The following is a 12,266-nucleotide window of genomic DNA, read 5'->3' as shown; positions in this document are numbered from 1 at the left end:
CCCTCCTCTCAAGTGCTACTCCGGCCACCTATGCTTCTGACCCCATTCCCTCTCATCTTATGAAATCTCTCGCTCCATCCCTTCTCCCCTCCTTAACTTCCATCTTCAACCGCTCACTCTCCACTGGTTCCTTCCCCTCTGCCTTCAAACATGTCCATGTCTCTCCCATCCTAAAAAAACCCTCTCTTGACCCCACCTCACCTTCTAGTTATCGTCCCATATCCCTCCTACCATTCCTTTCCAAACTCCTTGAACGAGTTGTCTACACGCGCTGCCTAGAATTCCTCAACAACAACTCTCTCCTCGACCCCCTCCAGTCTGGCTTCCGTCCCCTTCATTCCACGGAAACTGCGCTCTCAAAGGTCACCAATGACCTCCTGCTTGCCAAATCCAACGCCTCATACTCTGTCCTAATCCTCCTCGACCTCTCAGCTGCCTTTGACACTGTGGACCACCCCCTTCTCCTCAACACGTTATCTGACCTTGGCTTCACAGACTCCGTCCTCTCCTGGTTCTCCTCTTATCTCTCCGGTCGTTCCTTCTCAGTCTCTTTTGCAGGCTCCTCCTCCCCCTCCCATCCTCTTACTGTGGGGGTTCCCCAAGGTTCAGTGCTTGGTCCCCTTCTGTTCTCAATCTACACTCACTCCCTTGGTGACCTCATTCGCTCCCACGGCTTCAACTATCGTCTCTACGCTGATGACACCCAGATCTACATCTCTGCCCCTGCTCTCTCCCCCTCCCTCCAGGCTCGCATCTCCTCCTGCCTTCAGGACATCTCCATCTGGATGTCCGCCCGCCACCTAAAGCTCAACATGTCGAAGACTGAGCTCCTTGTCTTCCCTCCCAAACCTTGTCCTCTCCCTGACTTTCCCATCTCTGTTGACGGCACTACCATCCTTCCCGTCTGACAAGCCCGCAACCTTGGTGTCATCCTCGACTCCGCTCTCTCATTCACCCCTCACATCCAAGCCGTCACCAAAACCTGCCGGTCTCAGCTCCGCAACATTGCCAAGATCCGCCCTTTCCTCTCCATCCAAACCGCTACCCTGCTAATTCAAGCTCTCATCCTATCCCGTCTGGACTACTGCACTAGCCTTCTCTCTGATCTCCCATCCTCGTGTCTCTCTCCACTTCAATCCATACTTCATGCTGCTGCCCGGATTATCTTTGTCCAGAAACGCTCTGGACATATTACTCCCCTCCTCAAAAACCTCCAATGGCTACCGATCAATCTGCGCATCAAGCAGAAACTCCTCACCCTGGGCTTCAAGGCTCTCCATCACCTCGCCCCCTCCTACCTCACCTCCCTTCTCTCCTTCTACTGCCCAGCCCGCACCCTCCGCTCCTCCACCACTAATCTCCTCACTGTACCTCGCTCTCGCCTGTCCCGCCATCGACCCCCGGCCCACGTCATCCCCCGGGCCTGGAATGCCCTCCCTCTGCCAATCCGCCAAGCTAGCTCTCTTCCTCCCTTCAAGGCCCTGCTGAGAGCTCACCTCCTCCAGGAGGCCTTCCCAGACTGAGCCCCTTCTTTCCTCTCCCCCTCGTCCCCCTCTCCATCCCCCCCGTCTTACCTCCTTCCTTTCCCCACAGCACCTGTATATATGTATATATGGTTGTACATATTTATTACTCTATTTATCTATTTATTTATTTATTTTACTTGTACATTTCTATCCTACTTATTTTATTTTGTTGGTATGTTTGGTTCTGTTCTCTGTCTCCCCCTTTTAGACTGTGAGCCCACTGTTGGGTAGGGACTGTCTCTATGTGATGCCAATTTGTACTTCCCAAGCGCTTAGTACAGTGCTCTTCACATAGTAAGCGCTCAATAAATACGATTGATTGATTGATTGATTGATTGATTGATAAATTTGAGGGTGGGCAGAGAAAAACAAGATTATACCTTTTTGATAGACACGGGCGCTACCCGATCGTCTCTAACCAAACTGCCGATCGGGGCCAGTATCGGGAGGGAAACCATTATGATCTCGGGGGTAAAGGGGGAGAACTTCCCTGTCCCTGTTACAAAGACCTTAGAACTAGAATACCTAAGGTCAAACTTCTGGGGAAAATTCCTGATCACACCCGAAGCCGGGGTAAACTTGTTGGGAAGGGATTTGATCATCCGGATGTCTATCCGGCTCGTCCCGATGGGGTCCCAGATTGTTCCCCAAAGGGTATTATTATTACGAGAGGAAGATAAGAATCGAATTGATCCAAGGGTCTGGGCGGGATCTCAAAATCGGGGAAAATTGAATATCGCCCCCCTTGAAAATTAAGCTCCGGGAACCGGGGACTCTGGTCAGAGTAAAACAGTACTCCATCTCACTTGAAGGAATGCAGGGCCTTCAGCCCTCAGATTCTGGTTCCACAATATATTAATGACACTGATAGCCGGACCAAAGAGGGAGGATGTCAGCAAAACTTCTGTCAAGCTTCTAAATTTCTTGGGGGACCGGGGACTGAGGGTCTCCCAGAAAAAGATGCAATTTGTGGAAAAAGAGGTGAAATATTTAGGCCACCTCATTAGCGAAGGTAGCAAGAAACTGGATCCAGCCCGAATTTCCGGAATACTCCAGATTCAGCTCCCCAAGACTAAAAGAGAATTGCGGAAATTCCTGGGGCTGGTGGGCTGGTGGTAGGTTGTGGATTGATTCCTATGCAACCCTGACAAAACCGTTATACCAACACTGGTTAGAGGAAGAACCGGATATCATCCTGTGGGATGAGGAGGGTAGGAGCAGTTTTAATGTGTTGAAAGACACCCTGAGGTCACTCCCGGTGCTGGCGTTACCCTCGCTGGAGAAACCTTTTCATTTATTCATTAGTGTGGACGGAGGGGTGGCTCTGGGAGTGTTAGCCCAACAATGGGGGAGGCAGTGGAGGCCGGTGGCTTTTCTTTCCCAGATCTTAGATCCAGTGGCTCAGGGGTGGCCTACCTGTGTGCAGGCTGTGGCCGCCACGGCCATCATGGTAGAAGAGAGCCGGAAACTGACATTTGGGGGCAGCCTGGTTGTCAGTGTTCCTCATCAAGTCAGATCTATTCTAAATCAGAGGGCTGGGAGATGGTTGATAGATTCAAGGATCCTCAAATACGAGGCCATTCTACTCGAAAGAGATGACCTGATACTCTCCCATGACACTAATCAGAACCCAGCCACGTTCCTGGTGGGAGGACCTGATGTGGAGCTTAAGGAAGGGGGACATAGTTGCATGGAACTGATTGATTTTCAGACAAGAACCCGAGAGGATCTACAGGAGTCTCCCATCCCTGACAGTGCCAATTTGTTTATAGATGGCTCTTCCCGAGTGGTGGAAGGGAAACGGAGGAATGGCTATGCAATTATCGATGGAGACAAAACGGCTGTGGTAGACCTGGGTGAACTTCCCAATCCTTGGTCAGCTCAGACCTGCGAATTATATGCACTAAATTGGGCCCTGAAACTCCTGAAAGGCAGAGAAGCGAATATCTATACAGACTCCAAGTATGCCTGGGGAGTCATACATGTATTAGGAAAAATTTGGGAGGAAAGAGGCATGATCAATAGCCAGGAAAAAGAGTCAGCCCACACCACTCTATTATAACAGGTATTGAAGGATTTACATCTACCCAAAGCCCTGGCTGTAGTACATGTAAATGGCCACCAAAAGGGAAGCTCTTTCGAGGCTAGAGGGAACCGTCTGGCTGACGAGGAGGCAAAAAGGGCTGGAGAACTCGGGCAGAGAATGACCGACCCTATATTGGTCCTGATTCCTACGTTTCCTTCTAATTTGAAGCCTGTATCCCTAACGGAGAAAGAGGCAAAGGGGCCCCAAGATTTGGGAGCCCAGAAGGATGAGCAGGGGATATGGGTTCTCCCAGATGGAAGGAAGGTCCTTAATGAAGCCACAACAAGACAGGTATTACAGCACCTGCACCAAGGTAGCCATTGGGATGTCCAGAACCTGTGCGATGCAGTACTGGTAAAGTACATCTGTCCTGGTATTTATACACTCGCCCGGCAGACAGTCGATGGCTGCATTATTTGTCGAAGGACAAATAAGAACACCCAGCGACGCCTCCCTGTGGGAGGTCGGCCTCCAGGAATTCGACCATTCCAGAGCATCCAAGTGGACTTCACCGAGGTGCCCCCTGTGGGTAGGCTGAAATACCTATTGGTGGTAGTGGATCTCCTCACGTCCTGGGTGGAGGCCTTTCCCCTGGCTGGAGGGAGAAGAGGAACTGGTGAAAGACTTTTTCTTGACTTTGTGTTTTGAATGGCATTTGTTGAGCACCTCCTATGTGCGAGGCACTGTTCTAAGTGCTGTGGTTGATACAAGGTAATCGGGTTGTTCGGAGTCCCTTTTCCCCATAGGGCTCACAGTCTTATTCCCCATTTTACAAACGAGGCCACTGAGGCACAGAGAAGTGAAGCGACCTGCCCAAGGACACCCAGCTGACAGCGGAACTGGGGTTAGAATACGGGTCCTTCTGACTAGTAGGCACGGTCTCTGTCCACTAGGCCTTGCCACGTATAGACTCCGAAACCATCGAGGGGCAGATGAGAACCGTGTCGACCTGTGTTCGGCCCACCTGTCCGGGATTCCGGCACGCTGTCGGGCACCGTGACTCATGGGAATTTTTTGTGCTCGCTCTGTGCCAGGCCCTGTACTAATTGCTTGGGCAGAAACTAGCTAATCACATTGGACACGGTCCCTGTCCCTTTTGGGGCCCACAGTCTTTGTCACCATTTTGTGGATGAGGGAACTGAGGCACAGAGAAGTGAAGTGACTTGCCCAAGGTCACACAGAAGACAAGTGGCAGAGCTGGGATTAGAGTCCATGATCTTCTGACTCCCAGAACCGGGTCTGTGTTTTAGACGGAAAAACATTGTTTTACCACGGAAAAACATTTCATCGTCACGGGTGTGTGATGATGACACTCCCCCAATTCGAGGCCAGAAAGGAGGGGATGCAGGCAGGAGCAGGAAGGCTGGCTCTAGGCTATAGGTCTGGGGTTTCCTTTGCTAACCCCCTGCCACACCCTAGACCGAGCCACCGGAGCCCGTCCTCACGATACGGGGGTCGCTCGCTGGCCTTCCGTAGCCTGAGCCGCCATCTAACGGTTATCGGTCAATCGTATCTATTGAGCGTTTACTCTGTGCAGAGCACTGTACTGAGTGCTTGGGAAAGTACACTGCAGTAGAGTTGATAGACATAATCCCAGTCCTTAAGCTTGCAGTCTACAAGGGAAGACAGACAGAAGTGCTTAGAGGGATAGCATCCAAGTGCACAGGCCACACAGAAGGGTGAACAAATAGGGGAAATGAGAACTTAGTTGTGGAAGACCTTTTAGAGGAGATAATAATAATGATAATAATTCTGGCATTTGTTAAGCGCTTATTCTGCATCAACCACTGTTCTAAGCACTGGGGTAGATACAAGGTACTAGGGTTGTCCCATATGGGGCTCACAATCTTATTCTCAATCCCCACTTTATCGATGAGGTAACTGAGGCACAGAGAAGTTAAGTGGCTTCCCCAAGGTCACACAGCAGACAAGTGGAGGAGCTGGGATTAAAACCCACGTCCTCTGACTCCCAAACCCGTGTTCTCTCCGCTAATCCAGGCTGCGGAGAAGTGATTTTAAGAGGGCTCTGAAGGTGGGGAGAGTGGTGGGCTGTCTAATTGGAAGGGCCAGGCTTTCCTGGCCGTTCCTTGGGTCCGGTGTTAGCGGCCCGGATGTGGGGGCTTGAGGAGGGAACTGAGACGGGACAGAAAAAGGGGGTGGGGGTCGGGCCGGAGATGAGACTGACTGGAGAGGCGTTTGGAATTAGTGTTTCTCTGGACAGACCCTTTCATCCTATCCTATTCATTCGATTGTATTTATTGGGCACTTACTGTGTGCAGAGCACTGTACTAAGCACTTGGAAAGGACAATTTGGCAACAGATAGAGACAATCCCTACCAGACAGTGGACTCACAATTTAGAAGGGGGAGACAGACAACAAAACAAATCAAGTAGACAGGCATCCCTAGCATCAGAATCAATAGAATTATAGACAGATACACATCATTAACAAAATAAATAGACTAATAAATATGTACAAATATACACAAGAGCTGTGGGGTGGGGCAGTGGGTAGAGCAGAGGGAGGGAGTAGGGGCGATGGAGAGGGGAGGAGGAGCAGAGGAGAAGGGGATGCTCAATCTGGAAAGGCCTACCTGCCCTACTCTATCTTTCTGGCAACCATACCCTCATCCAATGATGCAGCTGGACCTTCCTTCAGGGACAACTGATCTCTACCCCACCTGTTTCCAATCAGGGGAATTAATCAATCAGTCGTATTTATTGATCACTTACTGTGTGCAGAGCACTGTACTAAGCGCTTGGGAAGTACAAGCTGGCAACATATAGAGACAGTCCCTACCCAACAGTGGGCTCACAGTCTAGAAGGGAATTAGTGACTGACGCATGCACGCCCTGCCCCCACAATCTCCCTGCCATATATAAGCCTACAGGGGCCCCACTCACTTCAAGGCTGGTTGTCTTTGAATCGTTGTAAGGGCTGAGTTTGGTGAGCTGGGGAGAATAAGGGGATTTTTGGAAGGCGGTTTTGATGATTTGGGATCCTTGAATCTGCTTACTGGTTTGATAGCTGGGAGTTCTTTAAGGCCACGTAATTTCCCCAAGATTTTGCCTGTAGGGTTGTGCTGAGAAGGTATCTTTATTCTACCCTGACCTTACTCATTCCTGCGTTGGGTAGTAAGGGTGGTTAGTGGGCATAAGGGCTACTGCTCCATCTTAGATGGCTTCCTGGGCACTTAAACTGCCTCTTTGTTCTACCACTTCTCTCCCTGGCAGGGGAAGTTCTAAGGGACACTTTGCTACAGCAATCAATCAACAGCATTTGAGATCTTCCTTTGGGAGGAGTATTGTACTAACTGCTTGTGAGAGCCTAGTAGAACAGATTAAGCAGACATGTTTCTTGCAGCCTTGCCTCACCACCTCAACACACCTGTCCCCACTTCTCTGTTCTCATTATGGTGTTGCTTTCCCTTAAACCTTCAGATAGGCCTGTCTTGTGCATGCTGACCTAGTTCTCTTTGAATCTTACAGGTCCAGTATCGGTGTAATGAGGGGGATCGGATCCAGATGATGCAATACAGGTAAGGGAAGATTCTGGGTAAAACAATAGGTACTTAATTGATGTGGGGGTGAATGCTTCAGTGCTTAGGGGGTGGGATTAAGTGCACTGGTGAGCTGGAAGGGAAAATAAAATGTTTGGGGAGGGGCTAGGAAGATGAGAACTTTAGAGAAGGCCAGTTGAAGAAAAAACAACCTCAGTAGGCATTTTAAAGAGGTGGAAGGCCCCTGGTACATTGATTGGGTAGGTGGGGCGTGGGAGTGCCAGATGGGAGGATATCTGGGATGGGTTGAGGGTGGATGTGGTCCAAGTGAGGCATAAGGAGCTGGCTGGCGTTTGCGGGCTTTTCCTAATCCCAGGTGAGTGCCGTCCGGAGGTGGATGTCGAAGGAGTCTTGATGAGCAGAAGAGAAGGACTAGCTCATTTCTCCTTCCAGAAGCTTCTCAGCACCCTTCCTGGCCATGAGGACTGTTGCCCCTTCAGTGAGGACCCAGAACAGCTGATCCCCATGGAGAGGAAGAATCAGGAGCTGAGCTTCCATTCACTCATTCATTCACTCAATCGTATGTATTGAGCGCTGATTGTGTGCAGAGCACTGTACTAAGCGCTTGGGAAGTACAAGTTGGCAACATATAGAGGTGGTCCCATCTCTAAGGGAAAGTGATGGGGCCATGTGTGGATGACTAGGGGTTAATGCAGGAGGAGGATAAGGTGTGCAGAAGGGTCTGTCACTGCCAGTACTGGGGCTGGTTGTACCAACTGGGGCTAAGGCTCTGCATAGGGAACTGACTCGGTTTGACTTGACTTTGGGACTGAGGAGACCCAGGACCTTTAATTCTATAGATGGGTCATTCCTGCCTGAACCCACAGTCCTGTCCACAGGGTCACTCTGCAAATCCTCAGCACCTCTAGCGGTGGAACCCCTCTGTGCTTGACAGTGACTGCCTCTGAGGGAGTTGGGAGGGTGGGCTGAGGGGTTGGGGGGAGGAGCGGGGAAGAGCCTAGTGTTTAGAGTGATGCTGACTAAAGCGTTCTGTGGCTTGCTAGATGTGAGCTCTACTGGGCCAGGAAACTTCCCCAAGGCCCGCCATGCGGGGCTGTTCTGTGGAGGTATCATTCTCACGGACGTCGACCTCATTAATGCCTGGGTTCGGGGTCAGGGTTGGGTACTGGGTTGAAGGGCCTAACGTTCTCCCCAGGCTACCTGGCCACTCAAACTGCCTCTTTGTTCTCCAGCTTCTTGCTGTGGCTGTGGAAGTTCTCAAGGGCGTTTGGCTCCTGCAATCCATCAATGGTACGTGAGGGCTTACAGAGCACTGTACTAAGTGCTTGGTGGAGTAGAATGCAATACACCTGTTGCATGCCACCCTCACTCACCCACCTCAGGACACCTGTCCCCACTTGTCTGCAATTCTAACAGAGTTCTCTTCCTATCTTATAGGTCCAGCATGGATCTAATAAGGGGGACCCAGATGATACAATACAGGTAAGGGAAGAATCTGAGTAAAAAGATATGTACTTAATGGGGATTAATGCTTCAGGGCTTAGTGGGTGAGAGTAAGTGCATGGGTGAGCTGGAAATGAAAATAAAATGCATGTTTGGAGGGGTGGGGGCATTGGGGGCCGGCATCGGGGGCTGGCACTGGGGAGGAGAGCTTGTCAGAGAAGGCTTGTTAGAGAAGAAAAAATTTCAGTAGGGCTTTACAAGATGTGGGAGAAGGCTGGGAGATCCACTGGGAAGGTGCGGGTCGGGGGCGGAGGGAGGATGTGGTCCAAGTGAGGCATAAGGAGCAGGCTGGAGCTTTCAGGCTTTTTCTAATCCCAGGTAAGTGTCGTTTGAAGGTGGATGTCAGAGTCCTGATGATGGGATGAGATGGACCAGTGGATTTCCCTTCCCAGAACCTTCTCACCAACCTTCCTGGCCATGAGGACTGTTTCCCCTTCAGTGGGGACCCAGAGCAGCTGATCCCCATGGAGATGAGGAATCCAGTGCTGAGCTTCCATCTCTAAGGGAAGGTGATTGGGGGGCACGTGGGGATGATGAGGGGTTACTGCAAGAGGAGGACCAGGTGTGCAGAGGAGCCTGTCACTCTCAATACTGTGTCTGGTTCTCCCAACTGGGGCTAAGGCTCTGCATAGGGAACTGGTTCTGTCTGACTTAACTCTGGGACTGAGAAGACCCAGGGTCCTTAATTCTATAGAGGGGTCACTTCTCCCTGAATGCAGTCCTGTCCACAGGGTCACCCTGCAAATCCCCAGTTCCTTTAGAGGTGGAACCCCTCTGTGCTTGACAGTGACTGCCTCTGAGGGAGATGGGAGGGTGTTGGGGGAGAGGGGAAGGGGGAAGAGCCTAGTGTTAAGAGTGAAGCTCACTAAATGTTCTGTGGCTTGCTAGACATGAGCCTTTGTAGCCTGGGAAAACTTCCCCAAGGTTCTCCCTGCAGGGCTGTACTGTGGGGGTATCATCCAGAGGGATATTGACCTCATTAATGCCCAGGTTCAGGGTCAGGGATTGGTACTGGGGTGAAGGTCTTAAGGCTCCCTCTCAGAAGGCTTCCTGTCCACTCAGACTGCTCTTTGTTCTCCAGCTTCTCAGTGTGGCCGTGGAAGTTACAAAGGACATTTGGCTCCTGCAATTCATCAATGGTATGTGTGTGCTTAGTATATGCAGACCACTGTACTAAGTGTTTGGGAGAACACAAAGCAACAGAACTGGCACACCTGTTTCCTGCCACCCTGACTCATGACCTCAGAACACCTGTCCCCACTTGACTGCAATTCTAACAGAGTTCCCTTTCAATCTTATAGGTCCAGCGTCTGTTTGTTGGAGAGTCCCAGATGATACAACACAGGTAAGAGAAAGATATGAGTAAAAAGGTAGGTAAATGATGTGGGGTGAAAGCTTCAATGCTTAAAGGGTGGGATAAAGTGCATGAGCGAGCTGGAAGGGAAAACAAAGCGTATGTCGGAAGGGGCATTGGCCCGGGAGGATGAGAGCTTTAGTCGAGGCAGGCTTATTAGAGAAGAAACCATTCCGGTAGGGCTTTTAAAGCTGTGGGAGACGGGTGGTAGATCCACTGGATAGGTACGAGGTGGGGGTCCAGAGGGGAGGGTGTGTGGGATGGGTTGAGGGTGGATGGTGGTCCAGGTGAGGCGTAAGGAGCAAGCTGGAGCTTTCAGGCTCTTCCTGATCCCGGGTTAAGGCCGTCCGGAGGTGGATTTCGGAGGAGTCCTGATGATGGGAAGAGATGGATGGGGGGATTTCCCTTCCCAGAACCTTCTCACCACCCCTCCAGGCAATGAGGACTGTTGCCCCTTCAGTGAGAACCCAGAGCAGCTGATCCCCATAGAGAGGAAGAATCAGGAGCTGAGCTTCCATTGCTCAAGGGAAGGTGATTAGGGCATGTGTGGATAATTAGGAGTTACTGCAGGATGACTACAAGGTGTGTAGAGGGGCATGTCTGTCTCAGTATTCCACCATCTGGGGCTAAGACCTTGTGTAGGGAACAGGTTCTGTCTGATTTGACTGTGGAACTGAGAAGACCCAGGACCCTTAATTCTGTAGATGGGTCATTCCTACTTGAACCCACAGTCCTATCCACAGGGTCACCCTGCAAATCCTCTGATCCTCTAGAGGTGGAACCCCTTTGTGCTTGACAGTGACTGTCTCTGAGGGAGTTAAGAGGGGGTGGGGGAATGGGGTTGGGGGGGAGTGCCTAGTTAGCTGTGGAGCTGACTAGGTATTTTGTGGCTTACTAGATGTGAGTTCTTCTAGGCTGAAACACTTCCCCAAGGCCCTCCCTGCAGAGCTGTTCTGTGGCGGTTTCATCCTCGTGGACGTTGACCTTACCCATGCCCTCAGCGGGGGTGGAAGTCGGGTAGTGGGTTGAAGGGCCTGTGACTCCCTCTCAGAAGGCTTCCTGTCCACTCAGACCTGCTCTTGCTTGGTTCTCCAGCTTCTCTCTGTAGCTGTAGAAGTTCTAAAGGACACTTGGCTCCTCCAATCCATCAATGGTATGTGAGTGCTTAAGATATGCAGAGCACTGTACGAAGTGTACTAAGGACTGTATTCGGCCCTTCCAGAGTTGGAACTCCTGTGTGTGTGACAGTGACTGCCTCTGAGGGAGTCGGGAGGAGGTCGGGGGCAGGGGAATGGGAGGAGGGGAGAGTCTAGTGTTTAATAGTCTAGCTGGTTAGGTGATTTCTGGCTTGTTAGCCATGAGTTCTTCTAGGCCAGGAAATTTCCCCAACTTTCCCCGGGGCCGTTGATGGGGGATATCATCCCTTCCCTATTCTGACCTCATTAATGCCTGCATTGGGGGTCAGGGGTGGGTAGAGGGGTGAAGGGCCTAGCACTCCATATAGGAAGGCTATTTGGCCACTCACGCTTCCTCTCCGGTCTTCAGCTTCTTGCTGTGGCTGTGTTTAGTTCTAATAGACACTGCGTTCCTGCAGTCAGTCGACGGTACTGGAATGTTTACTACATGCAGAGCACTAACCTAAGTGCTTGGGGAGAGTACAGTGCAGTGGAATTAGCAGACGTGTTCCCTGTTCCCTGACTCACCACCGCCACACACTTGTCCCCGCTTGTCTGCTCACTGTGGTGTCTCCTTCCTTAAGACTGTTAGGCATGTCTTACATATTGTAACATAGTTCTTTTTCAGTAGTCTAGGTCCAGCATCAGTTTATTGGAGTGTCCCAGCTGATACAAGTGAGAGAAAGAGCTGAGTATATGCACCTAATTTCTGTGGGGGAATACTTCATTGCTTGGTGGGTGGGATTAAGTGCATGGGTGAGTTGGAAGGGAAAATAAAGTGTGTGTGTGTCCGTCCGTCCATTTGTCCATCCTATTCTCCCGTGGAGTTCAGTAGCATCCAACCTGCATCTTTGGTCGGGAGCATATAAGGGTTTGGTACAGAGTACTGCAAGCCTTCCCACTCCTCTGTTTAGTCTGCCACTGGAGACTTGTCCTTTAAGTCCAGGCCTCTCCCAACCTGGGAGTATGGAGATTCAATGGCAGGGGTAGGGAAGGGTAGAGAATCCAGGCTATCTGTGGCTGTTCTCTCACACCTACTGAAAACCAGGTTGACTTGTGGGGTATTGGAGGAATGTCTCTGTTACAGAAACTGCATCATTT

General features: G+C 50.9%; 1 long non-coding RNA gene across 2 annotated transcripts; it reads left to right on the top strand.

Annotated features, from left to right (window-relative positions):
• Positions 1-6,617: 6,617 nt before the first annotated feature.
• Positions 6,618-7,635, top strand: LOC119922856. Of its 2 annotated transcripts, none has more exons than XR_005448730.1 (3): positions 6,618-6,703; positions 7,102-7,151; positions 7,494-7,635. It is a non-coding gene; the product is annotated as an uncharacterized LOC119922856 (long non-coding RNA). The 2 variants fall into 2 exon arrangements; XR_005448729.1 differs by having other exon boundaries at positions 7,489-7,635.
• The last annotated feature ends 4,631 nt before the right edge of the window (positions 7,636-12,266 follow it).

Source organism: Tachyglossus aculeatus, unplaced genomic scaffold, assembly GCF_015852505.1.
Source record: "Tachyglossus aculeatus isolate mTacAcu1 unplaced genomic scaffold, mTacAcu1.pri scaffold_129_arrow_ctg1, whole genome shotgun sequence".
In the NCBI taxonomy this organism is placed as follows: domain Eukaryota; kingdom Metazoa; phylum Chordata; class Mammalia; order Monotremata; family Tachyglossidae; genus Tachyglossus; species Tachyglossus aculeatus.
Note: the sequence above shows the minus strand (reverse complement) of the source record. Positions and strands in the feature narration are given on the sequence as shown.